Here is a 20,760-nt window from a genome sequence, read left to right as displayed (position 1 = left end):
TCCATTCCGATGTAAGTGGCCGGTTTATTCCGTTTATCATTCCGAATTAAAGCTTTTTCTGTCCATGTAAACGCTTTTTCGGAATTAGTTCCCCCCGGTCTTTCTGCGCATGATCGCGCATAGGCTACAGTACACATAGATGATCGCGAACAGGGGCACATATTGTTCCATAGCATACGCCTTCAGTTGATCATGACAAATCCTCTCTTACCTTGACGATTAAAAAGCCTCCATAATTTAGTAAATAAAGCTGTAGCCAGCCAGCTAGTATTGATGCTATACAAAATGCTATCCACAAAATAGCTACATAGCTAACCAACTAAATACAATGGTATCCTGAGGTAACGTTAGATACAACGTTTGCTAGTCGAAATGACTGGACACACACAGGGACAAGTTAAACATCAATCAATTAATTTATTCCAACAGGTAGTTTGAGCTGCATGTGAGTTGCGGTCTTTCTCTCCTCTCCTTTGGAAACTAATGATGTGATGTTACGTTAGCTAGAAAAAGCACAGAACCGGCCGGCAAAAGTGAAGCTGCTAGCAACAGACACTATAATACTTCCGTCGGGGGATTTCAAAATAAAAGAGCGACGTCTAAAAGCACCGTAAATAGGTTTATTTTGTACATTATCTAACGTTAACACGAACCTAAACTAACTTTTGATTAGTTTAGGTTCGTGTAACGTTAGATATTGTAAATAATAAACGTATTTACGGTGCTTTTAGACGTCGCTCTTTTATTTTGAAACCCCCCGCCCGGAAGTAAAAATTATGCTTATTTGTCTGCTTGTTATCAATGGGTTGCTACATACGGGGTACAATGTTACATAGGCTGTGCGTTGATGTTGCAGAAGCATAAAGGCCTGCAACACCTTTGCTTTGTCGATGTTGTGGTGCAGTTGCTTTGAAGTTGCTGTAGCATTTAGAGGCCTTTAACGTTAGCAGAATAGACACACCGAGAGTCTGGTTAATGTTGTTTGGTACGCTAGCACAGTAGCTGAGAATACCGGTCGCAGCTGTTTGTTTACTTCTGGTAAACGTAATGACGTTAACATCCTGTTTACGTTTACCCAATCAGAAGCCTTCCCAGCCCCAAACCTTACGATGACTCGAAAACTCCCGATTAGACAGTGACTTTCATGTAAACACCTTGTCGGAATTAAGATTTGACATGTAAACTCGCATGATTTTTTTTTACATCCGAATGATTTGATTCCGAAGTTATAATTCGGAATTAAAAGTCACCATGTAACCGCAGCCAGTGTAATATTGTGCTACAGTGTAATAGTGTGTAACAGTGTAATAGTGTGTAACAGTGTAATAGTGTGTAACAGTGTAATAGTGTGTAACAGTGTAATAGTGTGTAACAGTGTAATAATGTGCAACAGTGTAATAGTGTGTAACAGTGTAATAATGTGCAACAGTGTAATAGTGTGTAACAGTGTAATAATGTGTAACAGTGTAATAGTGTGTAACAGTGTAATAATGTGCAACAGTGTAATAATGTGCAACAGTGTAATAGTGTGTAACAGTGTAATAGTGTGTAACAGTGTAATAGTGTGTAACAGTGTAATAGTGTGTAACAGTGTAATAGTGTGCAACAGTGTAATAGTGTGTAACAGTGTAATAATGTGCAACAGTGTAATATTGTGCAACAGTGTAATAGTGTGTAACAGTGTAATAGTGTGTAACAGTGTAATAGTGTGTAACAGTGTAATAGTGTGTAACAGTGTAATAGTGTGCAACAGTGTAATAGTGTGTAACAGTGTAATAGTGTGTAACAGTGTAATAGTGTGTAACAGTGTAATAGTGTGTAACAGTGTAATAGTGTGTAACAGTGTAATAACGTGCAACAGTGTAATAGTGTGTAACAGTGTAATAGTGTGTAACAGTGTAATATTGTGCAACAGTGTAATAGTGTGCAACAGTGTAATAGTGTGTAACAGTGTAATAGTGTGTAACAGTGTAATATTGTGTAACAGTGTAATAGTGTGTAACAGTGTAATAACGTGCAACAGTGTAATAGTGTGTAACAGTGTAATAGTGTGTAACAGTGTAATATTGTGCAACAGTGTAATAGTGTGTAACAGTGTAATAGTGTGTAACAGTGTAATAGTGTGTAACAGTGTAATAGTGTGCAACAGTGTAATAGTGTGTAACAGTGTAATAGTGTGTAACAGTGTAATATTGTGCAACAGTGTAATAGTGTGTAACAGTGTAATAGTGTGTAACAGTGTAATATTGTGCAACAGTGTAATAGTGTGTAACAGTGTAATAGTGTGTAACAGTGTAATATTGTGCAACAGTGTAATAACGTGCAACAGTGTAATATTGTGCAACAGTGTAATAGTGTGTAACAGTGTAATAGTGTGTAACAGTGTAATAGTGTGTAACAGTGTAATATTGTGCAACAGTGTAATATTGTGCAACAGTGTAATAGTGTGTAACAGTGTAATAGTGTGCAACAGTGTAATAGTGTGTAACAGTGTAATAATGTGCAACAGTGTAATAATGTGCTACAGTGTAATAGTGTGTAACAGTGTAATAGTGTGTAACAGTGTAATAGTGTGTAACAGTGTAATAGTGTGTAACAGTGTAACAATGTGCAACAGTGTAATATTGTGCAACAGTGTAATAATGTGCTACAGTGTAATAGTGTGTAACAGTGTAATAGTGTGTAACAGTGTAATAGTGTGCAACAGTGTAATAGTGTGTAACAGTGTAATAGTGTGTAACAGTGTAATAATGTGCAACAGTGTAATATTGTGCAACAGTGTAATAGTGTGTAACCGTGTAATATTGTGCAACAGTGTAATAGTGTGTAACAGTGTAATAGTGTGCAACAGTGTAATAGTGTGCAACAGTGTAATAATGTGCAACAGTGTAATAGTGTGCAACAGTGTAATAGTGTGTAACAGTGTAATAGTGTGCAACAGTGTAATAATGTGTAACAGTGTAATATTGTGTAACAGTGTAATAGTGTGTGTAACTGAGGGGTACAATTCCCTGACTGTATTACTAGATATGATACTTACTACCACTACCTTTGTACTTAATATTCGGCCACCCAGTACACGGCATAAATATATTATGATGAACACTGTCACGTAGATGAAACGGATCCAACACAAATGTACGAATTAGAAATAGGTCTTTATTTCTACACAGCGATGGTGTGTAGAGCAAGCACTTAATCAAATCAATCACATTTATGAATGGAAATTAGTATGCACTTTTATGGCAAGAGTATTCGTCGGTATATCAATAGAGAATGTCCAATCTCTGAAGGCGCAGGTGGTACATATACGACCTGGAATAGTTTAAGGAATAACAGCAATGATACTTTAATGATTATATACTGGATACGCTAGGGGGGGTTAATCCGGTCGCTTGTAAGCCGACAGGAGTAGGAAGGGGGGGGGGGTAGAATCCGGCTGCCTCATCCGGCCAAGGGTATCCCAGGTGAACCCACTGTAGTGCCGTTCAATGCGCCGGCGATCCTTGGACCACAGATGAAAGCAGGTGGACTCTTTGTGGGCCGGCGTCATCCGGTCCACGGAGGAGAGACGTGAAGCGACCTCGTCTTGCAGAGCGTCTCCTCACCTTGCGTCCTCTCCAGGGGGGGGGGTTCCAACACACGGCAGTGTCGGGGGTCTTTATCCATGGAATAATCAAAGTATACAAAGCATAATCCGTGCCTGGGAAGGCGGGCTGTCGTCGGTAGAATAATCCGGTATACAGGTCCACTCGCTCGTCGGCTCTGGGGCTCCTCGGGTGCAGCTTCACGTGGGGTCAACCACCCTGGATAAGCAGCCAGTTCTCTGCCCGAAACGATGGGGTACTGACTACGGTAGTATTCTCACCGCACGAAGCACTATATATTAACAGACTATTATTAGCTTAATAGACTACGTCCAACTCGACGATATAGTGCCAAATATGACTATTCAAATATTAATATACACGATGTCTCAATACCGATGGTAGGCGAACTTGGCCTTACTCCCACACGTGGCGTCGCGGGGAGGCTTTACGTCTGTGACTCTATTGGAGGGTAAGAAACTGGACTGAAAAGAAAGTCCTACTTTAGTAGCGCAGTATATATACGCAGTATGAACAAATAGTCCCATTAGTGGTGCGGTAGCCAGATTCCTACGCGGAACTAGGACTTGTTCGTACATGTGGAGCGGTACGTTTGAACTGGGTCTGAGGGGTATGGCAGCCTGGCACCAAGGTCTCGACCAATAGTAGAATGGAGACTATTATGGGATGTTCAGTAGGCTAGAATGGATATTCAATGCATATTGTACAAGGAATATACAAGGGATATCAGGGAATATTAGAGAATATACAAATACAATTAAATATATATATATAAATAAATATATATATTCGGTTTAATCTGGCCCTTCACAACAGCCACCCCCTGATTGGTCCCAGACCTAATCAGTTAAACAGAGACAGATTAATCGCGTTGTCTATTTACACATAAAGGTTTGCTGTAGGGGTCAGTCAACTTCACAAAGTCATAGGGTTATAGGGTCATGGTCATCATCGATTGTGTCTGGGAGTCGGGGCAGTTCTATCGCCTCGCCACGGGACGGGTGTAAGTGCGACCCTGGACGAGCACTTCAGCTGCTCGGACCTTGCCGTCGGCACCGGTGATCACTTTGCTTACGCGGCCGGCCGGCCACATAGCTCTGGGCAGTGATTGATCAATAATCATGACGACTGTTCCTTCTGTCAAATTGTCTCTCTCCTTTACCCACTTCTGGCGGGTCTGTAGAGACGGTAGGTAGTGCAGTAGGAAACTGCTCCAAAACTTGTCGGCTAATACTTGGCTGTACCTCCACATTCGTCGGCCGTTCGCTTCTTCAGGCCGGTACATTGTCTGGGGTAATGCAGGATCTAGCCGCCCCATCAGGAGTGTGTTGGGGGTAACTGGGTCGATATCCGCCACATCACTGGAGACATATCCGAGGGGCTTCGAGTTAAGTACTCCCTCAATCTCCGTGAGGACTGTCATTAGGACTTCTTCCGCCACAGTCTGGGCCCCAAGTACTGCGTACAGGGCTGTCTTTATGGAGCGCACTTCTCGTTCCCAAGTGCCACCGAAGTGGGGTGCTTTTGGGGGGTTGAATTGGAAATCAACCTGTGCTGGAGCGAGGTGGGTCTTAAGTTCTAGGCCCATAGCTTGGAAGCTCTCTCTCAGCTCTCTTTCGCCGCCTTTGAAGTTTGTCCCATGATCGGACAATAGGGTAGACGGTCTTCCTTTCCGTGATGTGAATCTACGGAAGGTCATAAGGAATGAGTCTGTGCTCATGGTCGGGAGAAGCTCGATGTGTATCGCTCTGGTGGTCATGCATTTGAATACAATACCCCACCGCTTCTCGGTTCCTCTTCCTTTCTTTATGTGCAGCGGGCCAAAGCAGTCCATAACCGTTGAGTGGAATGGCTTGTCACCGATTCGGAGGCGACATGGAGGAAGGTCAGCCATCCTTGGTATGCTGGGCTGCGCGCGCCACTTGCGGCAGTCTAGACATGTTCGCTGGAAGCGTCGTACCGCCTCTCTTCCTTGTAGGATCCAGTAACGACGTCTGATTTCCGCGAAGACTCTTTCTGCTCCTGCGTGATGTACATCCTCATCGTATTTCTTTATAATCAGCTCTGTGACCTTGTGTCGGCTGTTCAATACGATCGGGTATTTAATGTCATCCGGTAGATTGGGGGCTCTGCGTAGGCGACCACCCACTCTGATGAGGGTATGAGCGTCGCTCTCGGGGGCCAGATGAATTAATCTGCTGTCGGATGGGACGGGCTTTCCTCCCTGTAGACAGGCCAATTCATCGGGGAACGAGTCTCTCTGGGCTCGCTGCAGTAGAAGCAATTCTGCTTCCTCGTAGTTAGCTGCTGACATATCAGCGGGGGACTTGCACTCCGGGTGGTACCGCAGGAATGTTCTTTGTTGTGCACTCTCTATGGACGTGCAATCGTCTATGTTAGGGTCGGTGGAGGCTACGGTGCTCAATCCACAGAACACAGACTTCTTATTTTCCACCTCCTCTGGACTTGCTTCCCTCGGGATAGGCATGGGCCACTGTCCTTCCGGGAGTCTTAGGAATGCGGGGCCGTCACTGTAGACATTGCGACGGGTGAGGTCATCCAGGGGCATCCCCCGGGTGATGACGTCAGCTGGGTTCTGTTTTGTATCAACGTAGCGCCACTCTGTTTCTCCGGTTAACTCTTCGGTTAAGTCTTGAATCTCGGTGACTCTGACTCCCACGAAGACTTTGTACTTGCATGAGTCCGATTTGATCCAGGCGAGTACCGTCGTGGAATCTGACCACAGGATTGTTCTAGACACCGGTATGGTGAGCTCACGTTGGATGAGCGTGGCTAGGTGCGCTCCGGCTAGGGCTGCGCAGAGCTCTAGACGTGGGATAGATTGTTGCTTGCGTGGGGCTATTCTCGAGCGGGCGAGGACAAATGCTGTGTAGATCTCTCCCCCCTTCTCTTGGGCCCGCAAGTAGGCTACTGATCCGTATGCGACCTCTGAGGCGTCACTGAAGACGTGTAAGTCCATTTTACATGTCTCTGGCCTCACCGTGGGTGGGAAGTAGCTTCGGCGCATATTAACGCCTGGGAGTGAGTGGAGCTCCATCTCCCACTCTCTCCAGGTGGATGCAAGGTGTGCGGGAATGGGGTCGTCCCAGCCCTGGTCCTTGTCCCACAATGCTCGTACAATCATTTTTGCCCTGGTGGTGTACGGTAGAATACATCCTAGCGGGTCATATTGTCGGGCGAGTGTTGTGTACACACTCCGTCTGGTGGTCGGCGCCGCCGCCGGCCTTCCCTGCTCCGTAGTCAGGGGCTTGTGTCTGTAGTGAAGCGAATCTGTTTTGAATCGCCACACCAATCCCAGGGTCATCTCCTGGGCTTCTCCCGGGATTGTAGCCATCCAGGTCTCGCTGCTGGCTGCCTTGTCCTCGGAGGAGAGGCTGCGCAGTACTTGCGGATCGCTGCTGGCCCACTGCCTGAGATCAAAGCCGCCTTTGATCAATGAGGCGCGGAGTTTAATCAGGAGAGCCTCGGCTTCTTCCTGGGTTGAAAGGCTTTGTAGACAGTTGTCTACGTAGAAGCTGTTCTTTACGCTGTGTCGGACCTCTTCGTCCGCTGCTGGGTCCTCTGCTACATGTTTCTGTAGTGCAAATGTAGCACAGCAGGGGCTGCACGTCGTTCCGAAGGGGAGGACTTCCCATTGGTAGATGGCTGGGTGCTCATCTCCTGGCTTCTCTCTCCATAGGAACCGTAACAGGGGCTTGTCCGCCTCTACTAATCTCACCTGCAGGAACATTCCTTTAATGTCCCCGCTGATGGCCACCTTTTCCTGGCGGAAGCGGAGTAGAACGCCGAGTAGGGAGGGGCCGAGTGTGGGACCGGGCAGTAACTCTTTATTCAGATTTTGGGATCCGATCTGGTAGCTGCAGTTAAATACTATGCGGTCTTTACCGTTGTGATGGACCTTGTGGTGAGGCACGTACCACGATTCAGTGGTCTGGTCAGCCTCTTTAATGTCCATCTTTGTGACGTGTCCCGCTGTGATGAGCTTCTCAATCTCAGCGCGGTATACACTCTCTTGGGCGGGGTTCTTGGCTAAGCGCCGCTCCGTGTTCAGCAGGTACCGTTCTGTGGCGTCTGTCTTGGCGTGGAAAGTAGGCATTCCTTCTCGCCGCAGGAGTGGCGTGGCGTATCTCAACACGCCGTTGACCGGGACTCTCTTGGTCCCTGTCTCGAGGAGGTGAATGGCGTAAATGTCATCTTTAGAGCGAATGTCTTTCTTTCCGTTCTTAAAGGGCATTTGTTCCAAGGTCCATAGCCGCTCTACGTGTTGCAGGAGTGCGGTTTCTCCCTCTGTGACTCGGGAGTGGAGACATCTAGTGGCTGTACTTCGGTTGAGAGATTTGGCGAGCGGGCCTTGGAGAGTCCATCCCAAACGGGTCTCGACTGCTGCAGGACAGCCTCGGGGTCCGGTTAGAACCCGGTCTATCGGGACAATGAGGTCTGCATGGTCGGAGCCTATCAACAGGGTCGGCATAGCATTGTCTATGAGCGGGATCGGTAACTTGCGCAGATGTGCATATTTCTCCATCAGCTTGGCGACGGGGTATGTGTACCGCGACAGTCCTATTTCTTGGCTGGTGAAAGCGTCTGTAATCTGGTACCGTCGCTCAGGCTGGCCGCTTGCTGCGATAGAGAATGAGACATTCTCGCCCTTTATCGTCTTCAAATCTCGTCTTATTGTCCGAATTGTCATTTGGGTTTCGCTTCCCCGCAGCCCTAGCTGGGCCGCAGCGGAGGCGAGTAGCAGGGTCTTCTCTGACCCGTCATCGAGGACGGCGTAAGTGTCCAGGACTTTATTCTGGTAGCTTAGTGTCACACGCACTACTTTTAGGAGTACTCGGGCTCCACTGCTGCTGGCGGGATCGATGTACATGACGCTCGCTTTGCGGCTGGATGGTGCGGGTGAAGGGCGCCGTCTGTTACTGTCGTGAAGTATGTCCAGATGGGCTCCATCGCACTTGGTGCACCTTTTCTTTAAGCGGCATTCGGCTGCCATGTGTGAGCGCGCACAGCGAAAACAGCGCTTGTTGGACTTTATCCATTGACCTGCTTCCTCCGCGTTCAGCTTGGGGAAGGAGTCACATTGCGCTAGCCAGTGTTCTTTCTCACAGTAGGGGCACACTATCTTCCACTTCTCCGTTCTGGAGGGGGTACTGTGGCTCCTGCTGCTCGGTACTGACTCCGATTGGTGCATCACAGTCACCGATCTTCTTCCATCATTTAGTCGTCTGGTTCCTTCTCTGGAGCCAGGGGTGCTCCGTCCGAATGTATCTAGCCGTAGGCTGCTGACTTCTCTCGCCAGGAAGTCTGCTAGATCGAGGAGGTTCGGTTCGGGGCCATTCGGATCTCGGTGGTCCCTCTGTCGCCTAAAACGCTCCTGTCGAGCGGGCGGCAGCTTCTCCAAGATCCTTTCCACATTTGAGTTGGCCTAAAGTTCATGCCTCCCCTTCTCTCTTTGCGCTCCCAACATCCCTACCAGGGACTGCACTCTGATGGACAGGTCGTCCAGTGCTCGATTGTCTATTGCTGGGGGTAAGCGGTCGATGTGTCGGATCTCCTGGATCACGTAATCCCATATGCGCCCATACCTCTGGTCCAATGCTACCAGCGCTGCTGTGTATGGGGTGGTGGAAGTCGCGTAGGCGAGCGCTATATTATGTGCGCGGGGTACCTTTAAGTGCTTCAGTAGGATGGCGTATTTGTGGCGTTCATCCAATACATCCACCAACATGGTCTCCAGACACATGCGGAGTTCCGTATACTGGGCCCGGTTCTCTTGGGTGAAGTCGGGTACCATAGGCGGGCCAATGTATGACGCTGACTGTGGATACATCGGCGAGCGTTGGGGGAGAGGCCTCCTAGGCGAGTCTCCTCCCGCTCCTTGGTATGGGCTGGTACCGGCAGTGTACCATGGCCCGCTTGTCCAGGTGCTGTTCCTCGGTGCGGGTCGTGCGTCGTGCTCACCCGTGTATAGAGTCGGGGGTCTGTAGCGCAGCTCCGCGGGAGTATAGCCTGGGCTGTACCGGACCTCCTGGTCCGGTAGAGTACTGTGCTGTCGTCGGGCGTGGTTCTCCTCCTCTTCCTCTTCGTCTTCAGTTAGGTCATCCAGTGCTTGTAGTCTCTGGTTTAGCCTCTCCACAGGATATGCTGCTCCTTCCCGGTTGCTAGGTCTCGCTTGGACCGGTGGGGGGAGGTGGTCTGTGGGGGGTATAGACCTCGTCTGTTGGTCAAGTTCAGGGTTGTTTACTCGGCTAGGGGATGCCGCCCTGGAGGTGTGTCTAGACGAGTTCCTGGAGCCTCTGGCGGAGGGAGAGGGTGTTGTCCGTCTGATCAGCTGTTCTATTAGTTGCGCTTGCTGTCTGTCGCGCTCTGCATCCCGTAGAGCACCAGCAGCTTCTCGCTGGCTGTCTGCTCGGTCTCGGGCCACATTCTCTTCTCTCTGAATGCGTCTTAGTTCTAGACGTATATGCTCTTCTTCGCTCCGCTGCTGGATCTGCAGTCGGTCGCGTTCAGCAGCGGCGTTCAGGCTGATGAGGAAGGCCTGCTGTAGGGTCCTCTCTGCCTCGCTGGGAGAAGGCGGTTGTATAAGGGAGCCTTCCCTCGGGGTACTCCTTGCGGAGCCTTGGAGCTCTATCTCCACGGTGCTCTCCCCGTCTTCTTCCGTGCCGAGTTCTCTCTCGGTAGCGTTGTATTCCTCCCGGGACTCATCGGGGACTACTTCTTCAGTACTGGCGGGGTGTGAAGTCATGTCTGGTTCCCACTGGTCCCCACCGTGAACTTGGTCAGTTACATTAGAGCCCGTAGGGGCCTCTATGGTCGGGGTAGTCTGGGCGTTGGGGTTAGACATACTTTTACTTTCTAGTTTTACCGCGTTTACTGTTAGTAGAAGACTAGGTTGTTGACTGACAGCGTAAGCCTCTAAGTACTGAGGGAGCCGTCGTTCGCGCTGCGGGCGTTGGTTAGGAGGATCGTTTCGTGGAGTGTTCATCATAGGCCATTTCAATATTAATAACACTATATTAATATTACACTAATTACCATCCGGCTCGAAGGACCAATTGTAACTGAGGGGTACAATTCCCTGACTGTATTACTAGATATGATACTTACTACCACTACCTTTGTACTTAATATTCGGCCACCCAGTACACGGCATAAATATATTATGATGAACACTGTCACGTAGATGAAACGGATCCAACACAAATGTACGAATTAGAAATAGGTCTTTATTTCTACACAGCGATGGTGTGTAGAGCAAGCACTTAATCAAATCAATCACATTTATGAATGGAAATTAGTATGCACTTTTATGGCAAGAGTATTCGTCGGTATATCAATAGAGAATGTCCAATCTCTGAAGGCGCAGGTGGTACATATACGACCTGGAATAGTTTAAGGAATAACAGCAATGATACTTTAATGATTATATACTGGATACGCTAGGGGGGGTTAATCCGGTCGCTTGTAAGCCGACAGGAGTAGGAAGGGGGGGGGGGGTAGAATCCGGCTGCCTCATCCGGCCAAGGGTATCCCAGGTGAACCCACTGTAGTGCCGTTCAATGCGCCGGCGATCCTTGGACCACAGATGAAAGCAGGTGGACTCTTTGTGGGCCGGCGTCATCCGGTCCACGGAGGAGAGACGTGAAGCGACCTCGTCTTGCAGAGCGTCTCCTCACCTTGCGTCCTCTCCAGGGGGGGGGGTTCCAACACACGGCAGTGTCGGGGGTCTTTATCCATGGAATAATCAAAGTATACAAAGCATAATCCGTGCCTGGGAAGGCGGGCTGTCGTCGGTAGAATAATCCGGTATACAGGTCCACTCGCTCGTCGGCTCTGGGGCTCCTCGGGTGCAGCTTCACGTGGGGTCAACCACCCTGGATAAGCAGCCAGTTCTCTGCCCGAAACGATGGGGTACTGACTACGGTAGTATTCTCACCGCACGAAGCACTATATATTAACAGACTATTATTAGCTTAATAGACTACGTCCAACTCGACGATATAGTGCCAAATATGACTATTCAAATATTAATATACACGATGTCTCAATACCGATGGTAGGCGAACTTGGCCTTACTCCCACACGTGGCGTCGCGGGGAGGCTTTACGTCTGTCACTCTATTGGAGGGTAAGAAACTGGACTGAAAAGAAAGTCCTACTTTAGTAGCGCAGTATATATACGCACTATGAACAAATAGTCCCATTAGTGGTGCGGTAGCCAGATTCCTACGCGGAACTAGGACTTGTTCGTACATGTGGAGCGGTACGTTTGAACTGGGTCTGAGGGGTATGGCTGCCTGGCACCAAGGTCTCGACCAATAGTAGAATGGAGACTATTATGGGATGTTCAGTAGGCTAGAATGGATATTCAATGCATATTGTACAAGGAATATACAAGGGATATCAGGGAATATTAGAGAATATACAAATACAATTAAATATATATATATAAATAAATATATATATTCGGTTTAATCTGGCCCTTCACAACAGTGTGCAACAGTGTAATAGTGTGCAACAGTGTAATAGTGTGCAACAGTGTAACAGTGTAATATTGTGCAACAGTGTAATAGTGTTTAACAGTGTAATATTGTGCAACAGTGTAATAGTGTGCAACAGTGTAATAGTGTGCAACAGTGTAATATTGTGCAACAGTGTAATAGTGTGTAACAGTGTAATATTGTGCAACAGTGTAATAGTGTGCAACAGTGTACTAGTGTGTAACAGTGTAATAGTGTGCAACAGTGTAATAGTGTGCAACAGTGTAATAGTGTGCAACAGTGTAATAGTGTGCAACAGTGCAATAGTGTGCAACAGTGTAATAGTGTGCAACAGTGTAATAATGTGTAACAGTGTAATATTGTGCATCAGTGTAATATTGTGTAACAGTGTAATAGTGTGCAACAGTGTAATAGTGTGCAACAGTGTAATAGTGTGCAACAGTGTAATAGTGTGCAACAGTGTAATAGTGTGCAACAGTGTAATAGTGTGTAACAGTGTAATAGTGTGCAACAGTGTAATAGTGTGCAACAGTGTAATAGTGTGTAACAGTGTAATATTGTGCAACAGTGTAATAGTGTGTAACAGTGTAATATTGTGCAACAGTGTAATAGTGTGTAACAGTGTAATATTGTGCAACAGTGTAATAGTGTGTAACAGTGTAATAGTGTGTAACAGTGTAATATTGTGCACAGTGTAATATTGTGCAACAGTGTAATAGTGTGTAACAGTGTAATATTGTGCAACAGTGTAATAGTGTGTAACAGTGTAATATTGTGCAACAGTGTAATAGTGTGTAACAGTGTAATAGTGTGTAACAGTGTAATAGTGTGTAACAGTGTAATAGTGTGTAACAGTGTAATATTGTGCAACAGTGTAATAGTGTGTAACAGTGTAATAGTGTGTAACAGTGTAATAGTGTGCAACAGTGTAATATTGTGTAACAGTGTAATAGTGTGCAACAGTGTAATAGTGTGTGACAGTGTAATAATGTGCAACAGTGTAATAGTGTGTAACGGTGTAATAGTGTGTAACAGTGTAATAGTGTGTAACAGTGTAATATTGTGCAACAGTGTAATATTGTGTAACAGTGTAATAGTGTGCAACAGTGTAATAGTGTGTAACAGTGTAATATTGTGTAATAGTGTAATAGTGTGTAACAGTGTAATATTGTGTAACAGTGTAATAGTGTGCAACAGTGTAATAGTGTGTAACAGTGTAATATTGTGCAACAGTGTAATATTGTGTAACAGTGTAATAGTGTGTAACAGTGTGATAGTGTGTAACAGTGTGATAGTGTGCAACAGTGTAATATTGTGCAACAGTGTAATAGTGTGCAACAGTGTAATAGTGTGTAACAGTGTAATATTGTGCAACAGTGTAATAGTGTGTAACAGTGTAATAGTGTGCAACAGTGTAATCGTGTGTAACAGTGTAATATTGTGCAACAGTGTAATAGTGTGCAACAGTGTAATAGTGTGTAACAGTGTACTAGTGTGTAACAGTGTAATAGTGTGCAACAGTGTAATAGTGTGCAACAGTGTAATATTGTGCAACAGTGTAATAGTGTGTAACAGTGTAATATTGTGCAACAGTGTAATATTGTGCAACAGTGTAATAGTGTGCAACAGTGTAATAGTGTGCAACAGTGTAATAGTGTGTAACAGTGTAATAGTGTGTAACAGTGTAATAGTGTGCAACAGTGTAATAGTGTACAACAGTGTAATAGTGTGCAACAGTGTAATATTGTGCAACAGTGTAATAGTGTGCAACAGTGTAATAGTGTGTAACAGTGTAATAGTGTGTAACAGTGTAATAGTGTGTAACAGTGTAATAGTGTGTAACAGTGTAATAGTGTGCAACAGTGTAATAGTGTGTAACAGTGTAATAGTGTGTAACAGTGTAATAGTGTGTAACCGTCTGCTCCTCTCTCTCTCTCTCTCTGGAGCTCACAGACAGGAGACAGACCGTCTGCTCCTCTCTCTCTCTCTCTCTGGAGCTCACAGACAGGAGACAGACCGTCTGCTCCTCTCTCTCTCTCTCTCTGGAGCTCACAGACAGGAGACAGACCGTCTGCTCCTCTCTCTCTCTCTCTCTCTGGAGCTCACAGACAGGAGACAGACCGTCTGCTCCTCTCTCTCTCTCTCTCTGGAGCTCACAGACAGGAGACAGACCGTCTGCTCCTCTCTCTCTCTCTCTCTGGAGCTCACAGACAGGAGACAGACCGTCTGCTCCTCTCTCTCTCTCTCTCTGGAGCTCACAGACAGGAGACAGACCGTCTGCTCCTCTCTCTCTCTCTGGAGCTCACAGACAGGAGACAGACCGTCTGCTCCTCTCTCTCTCTCTGGAGCTCACAGACAGGAGACAGACCGTCTGCTCCTCTCTCTCTCTCTCTCTGGAGCTCACAGACAGGAGACAGACCGTCTGCTCCTCTCTCTCTCTCTGGAGCTCACAGACAGGAGACAGACCGTCTGCTCCTCTCTCTCTCTCTCTCTGGAGCTCACAGACAGGAGACAGACCGTCTGCTCCTCTCTCTCTCTCTCTGGAGCTCACAGACAGGAGACAGACCGTCTGCTCCTCTCTCTCTCTCTGGAGCTCACAGACAGGAGACAGACCGTCTGCTCCTCTCTCTCTCTCTCTCTGGAGCTCACAGACAGGAGACAGACCGTCTGCTCCTCTCTCTCTCTCTCTGGAGCTCACAGACAGGAGACAGACCGTCTGCTCCTCTCTCTCTCTCTCTGGAGCTCACAGACAGGAGACAGACCGTCTGCTCCTCTCTCTCTCTCTCTCTGGAGCTCACAGACAGGAGACAGACCGTCTGCTCCTCTCTCTCTCTCTCTCTGGAGCTCACAGACAGGAGACAGACCGTCTGCTCCTCTCTCTCTCTCTCTCTGGAGCTCACAGACAGGAGACAGACCGTCTGCTCCTCTCTCTCTCTCTCTCTGGAGCTCACAGACAGGAGACAGACCGTCTGCTCCTCTCTCTCTCTCTCTGGAGCTCACAGACAGGAGACAGACCGTCTGCTCCTCTCTCTCTCTCTCTCTGGAGCTCACAGACAGGAGACAGACCGTCTGCTCCTCTCTCTCTCTCTCTCTGGAGCTCACAGACAGGAGACAGACCGTCTGCTCCTCTCTCTCTCTCTCTCTGGAGCTCACAGACAGGAGACAGACCGTCTGCTCTCTCTCTCTCTCTCTGGAGCTCACAGACAGGAGACAGACCGTCTGCTCCTCTCTCTCTCTCTCTGGAGCTCACAGACAGGAGACAGACCGTCTGCTCCTCTCTCTCTCTCTCTCTGGAGCTCACAGACAGGAGACAGACCGTCTGCTCCTCTCTCTCTCTCTCTGGAGCTCACAGACAGGAGACAGACCGTCTGCTCCTCTCTCTCTCTCTCTCTGGAGCTCACAGACAGGAGACAGACCGTCTGCTCCTCTCTCTCTCTCTCTGGAGCTCACAGACAGGAGACAGACCGTCTGCTCCTCTCTCTCTCTCTCTCTGGAGCTCACAGACAGGAGACAGACCGTCTGCTCCTCTCTCTCTCTCTCTCTGGAGCTCACAGACAGGAGACAGACCGTCTGCTCCTCTCTCTCTCTCTCTCTGGAGCTCACAGACAGGAGACAGACCGTCTGCTCCTCTCTCTCTCTCTCTCTGGAGCTCACAGACAGGAGACAGACCGTCTGCTCCTCTCTCTCTCTCTCTCTGGAGCTCACAGACAGGAGACAGACCGTCTGCTCCTCTCTCTCTCTCTCTCTGGAGCTCACAGACAGGAGACAGACCGTCTGCTCCTCTCTCTCTCTCTCTGGAGCTCACAGACAGGAGACAGACCGTCTGCTCCTCTCTCTCTCTCTCTGGAGCTCACAGACAGGAGACAGACCGTCTGCTCCTCTCTCTCTCTCTCTGGAGCTCACAGACAGGAGACAGACCGTCTGCTCCTCTCTCTCTCTCTCTCTGGAGCTCACAGACAGGAGACAGACCGTCTGCTCCTCTCTCTCTCTCTCTCTGGAGCTCACAGACAGGAGACAGACCGTCTGCTCCTCTCTCTCTCTCTGGAGCTCACAGACAGGAGACAGACCGTCTGCTCCTCTCTCTCTCTCTCTGGAGCTCACAGACAGGAGACAGACCGTCTGCTCCTCTCTCTCTCTCTGGAGCTCACAGACAGGAGACAGACCGTCTGCTCCTCTCTCTCTCTCTGGAGCTCACAGACAGGAGACAGACCGTCTGCTCCTCTCTCTCTCTCTCTCTGGAGCTCACAGACAGGAGACAGACCGTCTGCTCCTCTCTCTCTCTCTGGAGCTCACAGACAGGAGACAGACCGTCTGCTCCTCTCTCTCTCTCTCTGGAGCTCACAGACAGGAGACAGACCGTCTGCTCCTCTCTCTCTCTCTCTCTGGAGCTCACAGACAGGAGACAGACCGTCTGCTCTCTCTCTCTCTCTCTGGAGCTCACAGACAGGAGACAGACCGTCTGCTCCTCTCTCTCTCTCTCTGGAGCTCACAGACAGGAGACAGACCGTCTGCTCTCTCTCTCTCTCTCTCTCTGGAGCTCACAGACAGGAGACAGACCGTCTGCTCCTCTCTCTCTCTCTCTCTGGAGCTCACAGACAGGAGACAGACCGTCTGCTCCTCTCTCTCTCTCTGGAGCTCACAGACAGGAGACAGACCGTCTGCTCCTCTCTCTCTCTCTCTGGAGCTCACAGACAGGAGACAGACCGTCTGCTCCTCTCTCTCTCTCTCTCTGGAGCTCACAGACAGGAGACAGACCGTCTGCTCCTCTCTCTCTCTCTCTCTGGAGCTCACAGACAGGAGACAGACCGTCTGCTCCTCTCTCTCTCTCTCTCTGGAGCTCACAGACAGGAGACAGACCGTCTGCTCCTCTCTCTCTCTCTCTCTGGAGCTCACAGACAGGAGACAGACCGTCTGCTCCTCTCTCTCTCTCTCTCTGGAGCTCACAGACAGGAGACAGACCGTCTGCTCCTCTCTCTCTCTCTCTCTGGAGCTCACAGACAGGAGACAGACCGTCTGCTCCTCTCTCTCTCTCTCTTCTGGAGCTCACAGACAGGAGACAGACCGTCTGCTCCTCTCTCTCTCTCTCTGGAGCTCACAGACAGGAGACAGACCGTCTGCTCCTCTCTCTCTCTCTCTGGAGCTCACAGACAGGAGACAGACCGTCTGCTCCTCTCTCTCTCTCTCTGGAGCTCACAGACAGGAGACAGACCGTCTGCTCCTCTCTCTCTCTCTCTGGAGCTCACAGACAGGAGACAGACCGTCTGCTCCTCTCTCTCTCTCTCTCTGGAGCTCACAGACAGGAGACAGACCGTCTGCTCCTCTCTCTCTCTCTGGAGCTCACAGACAGGAGACAGACCGTCTGCTCCTCTCTCTCTCTCTCTGGAGCTCACAGACAGGAGACAGACCGTCTGCTCCTCTCTCTCTCTCTCTCTGGAGCTCACAGACAGGAGACAGACCGTCTGCTCCTCTCTCTCTCTCTCTCTGGAGCTCACAGACAGGAGACAGACCGTCTGCTCTCTCTCTCTCTCTCTGGAGCTCACAGACAGGAGACAGACCGTCTGCTCCTCTCTCTCTCTCTCTCTGGAGCTCACAGACAGGAGACAGACCGTCTGCTCCTCTCTCTCTCTCTCTCTGGAGCTCACAGACAGGAGACAGACCGTCTGCTCCTCTCTCTCTCTCTCTCTCTGGAGCTCACAGACAGGAGACAGACCGTCTGCTCCTCTCTCTCTCTCTCTCTGGAGCTCACAGACAGGAGACAGACCGTCTGCTCCTCTCTCTCTCTCTCTCTGGAGCTCACAGACAGGAGACAGACCGTCTGCTCCTCTCTCTCTCTCTCTCTCTGGAGCTCACAGACAGGAGACAGACCGTCTGCTCCTCTCTCTCTCTCTCTCTGGAGCTCACAGACAGGAGACAGACCGTCTGCTCCTCTCTCTCTCTCTCTCTGGAGCTCACAGACAGGAGACAGACCGTCTGCTCTCTCTCTCTCTCTCTGGAGCTCACAGACAGGAGACAGACCGTCTGCTCCTCTCTCTCTCTCTCTCTGGAGCTCACAGACAGGAGACAGACCGTCTGCTCCTCTCTCTCTCTCTCTGGAGCTCACAGACAGGAGACAGACCGTCTGCTCCTCTCTCTCTCTCTCTGGAGCTCACAGACAGGAGACAGACCGTCTGCTCCTCTCTCTCTCTCTCTCTGGAGCTCACAGACAGGAGACAGACCGTCTGCTCCTCTCTCTCTCTCTCTGGAGCTCACAGACAGGAGACAGACCGTCTGCTCCTCTCTCTCTCTCTCTGGAGCTCACAGACAGGAGACAGACCGTCTGCTCCTCTCTCTCTCTCTCTGGAGCTCACAGACAGGAGACAGACCGTCTGCTCCTCTCTCTCTCTCTCTCTGGAGCTCACAGACAGGAGACAGACCGTCTGCTCCTCTCTCTCTCTCTCTCTGGAGCTCACAGACAGGAGACAGACCGTCTGCTCCTCTCTCTCTCTCTCTCTGGAGCTCACAGACAGGAGACAGACCGTCTGCTCCTCTCTCTCTCTCTCTGGAGCTCACAGACAGGAGACAGACCGTCTGCTCCTCTCTCTCTCTCTGGAGCTCACAGACAGGAGACAGACCGTCTGCTCCTCTCTCTCTCTCTCTCTGGAGCTCACAGACAGGAGACAGACCGTCTGCTCCTCTCTCTCTCTCTCTGGAGCTCACAGACAGGAGACAGACCGTCTGCTCCTCTCTCTCTCTCTCTCTGGAGCTCACAGACAGGAGACAGACCGTCTGCTCCTCTCTCTCTCTCTCTCTGGAGCTCACAGACAGGAGACAGACCGTCTGCTCCTCTCTCTCTCTCTCTCTCTGGAGCTCACAGACAGGAGACAGACCGTCTGCTCCTCTCTCTCTCTCTCTCTGGAGCTCACAGACAGGAGACAGACCGTCTGCTCCTCTCTCTCTCTCTCTCTGGAGCTCACAGACAGGAGACAGACCGTCTGCTCCTCTCTCTCTCTCTCTCTGGAGCTCACAGACAGGAGACAGACCGTCTGCTCCTCTCTCTCTCTCTCTCTGGAGCTCACAGACAGGAGACAGACCGTCTGCTCCTCTCTCTCTCTCTGGAGCTCACAGACAGGAGACAGACCGTCTGCTCCTCTCTCTCTCTCTCTCTGGAGCTCACAGACAGGAGACAGACCGTCTGCTCCTCTCTCTCTCTCTGGAGCTCACAGACAGGAGACAGACCGTCTGCTCCTCTCTCTCTCTCTGGAGCTCACAGACAGGAGACAGACCGTCTGCTCCTCTCTCTCTCTCTGGAGCTCACAGACAGGAGACAGACCGTCTGCTCCTCTCTCTCTCTCTCTCTGGAGCTCACAGACAGGAGACAGACCGTCTGCTCCTCTCTCTCTCTCTCTCTGGAGCTCACAGACAGGAGACAGACCGTCTGCTCCTCTCTCTCTCTCTCTCTGGAGCTCACAGACAGGAGACAGACCGTCTGCTCCTCTCTCTCTCTCTCTCTGGAGCTCACAGACAGGAGACAGACCGTCTGCTCCTCTCTCTCTCTCTCTCTGGAGCTCACAGACAGGAGACAGACCGTCTGCTCCTCTCTCTCTCTCTGGAGCTCACAGACAGGAGACAGACCGTCTGCTCCTCTCTCTCTCTCTCTGGAGCTCACAGACAGGAGACAGACCGTCTGCTCCTCTCTCTCTCTCTCTCTGGAGCTCACAGACAGGAGACAGACCGTCTGCTCCTCTCTCTCTCTCTCTGGAGCTCACAGACAGGAGACAGACCGTCTGCTCCTCTCTCTCTCTCTCTGGAGCTCACAGACAGGAGACAGACCGTCTGCTCCTCTCTCTCTCTCTCTCTGGAGCTCACAGACAGGAGACAGACCGTCTGCTCCTCTCTCTCTCTCTCTCTGGAGCTCACAGACAGGAGACAGACCGTCTGCTCCTCTCTCTCTCTCTCTCTGGAGCTCACAGACAGGAGACAGACCGTCTGCTCCTCTCTCTCTCTCTCTGGAGCTCACAGACAGGAGACAGACCGTCTGCTCCTCTCTCTCTCTCTGGAGCTCACAGACAGGAGACAGACCGTCTGCTCCTCTCTCTCTCTCTCTCTGGAGCTCACAGACAGGAGACAGACCGTCTGCTCCTCTCTCTCTCTCTCTCTGGAGCTCACAGACAGGAGACAGACCGTCTGCTCCTCTCTCTCTCTCTCTCTGGAGCTCACAGACAGGAGACAGACCGTCTGCTCCTCTCTCTCTCTCTCTCTCTGGAGCTCACAGACAGGAGACAGACCGGTCCATGTCGCCGGCCCCGCAGCCCTGCAGAACACCCTGAGTGACGATGATTGAACGTTCTCTCCGGTGTTCTCTGTCTCCTCTTCCTCTCTCCTCGCACGCTGTCCTTCCTCCTCAGTCTCTCCGTTGCTCCGCTCACCTCTAACGAGCTTGGACACGGAGTGCCACCCTCCAGAGAGGACGATGAAATAGAGGGAGAAGAGAGAGAGAGAGAGAGAGGAGAGAGTTGGATGCAGTTGATGAAGAGGGGAGATTGCACGTGTGTTCCTGTGTGAGAGGTAAGTGTCTTCGTGTGAAGGTACAGTATGTGCATAGCTTCTTATAGCCTTGTTGGTAATCACGCCTCATCGCCAGGGCAACGGTCA

Source organism: Notolepis coatsorum (genome assembly GCF_963971535.1).
Source record: "Notolepis coatsorum genome assembly, contig: SCAFFOLD_941, whole genome shotgun sequence".
NCBI lineage: Eukaryota > Metazoa > Chordata > Actinopteri > Aulopiformes > Paralepididae > Notolepis > Notolepis coatsorum.
The sequence above is the reverse complement of the archived record's forward strand: the minus strand, read 5'-3'. Positions refer to the sequence as shown.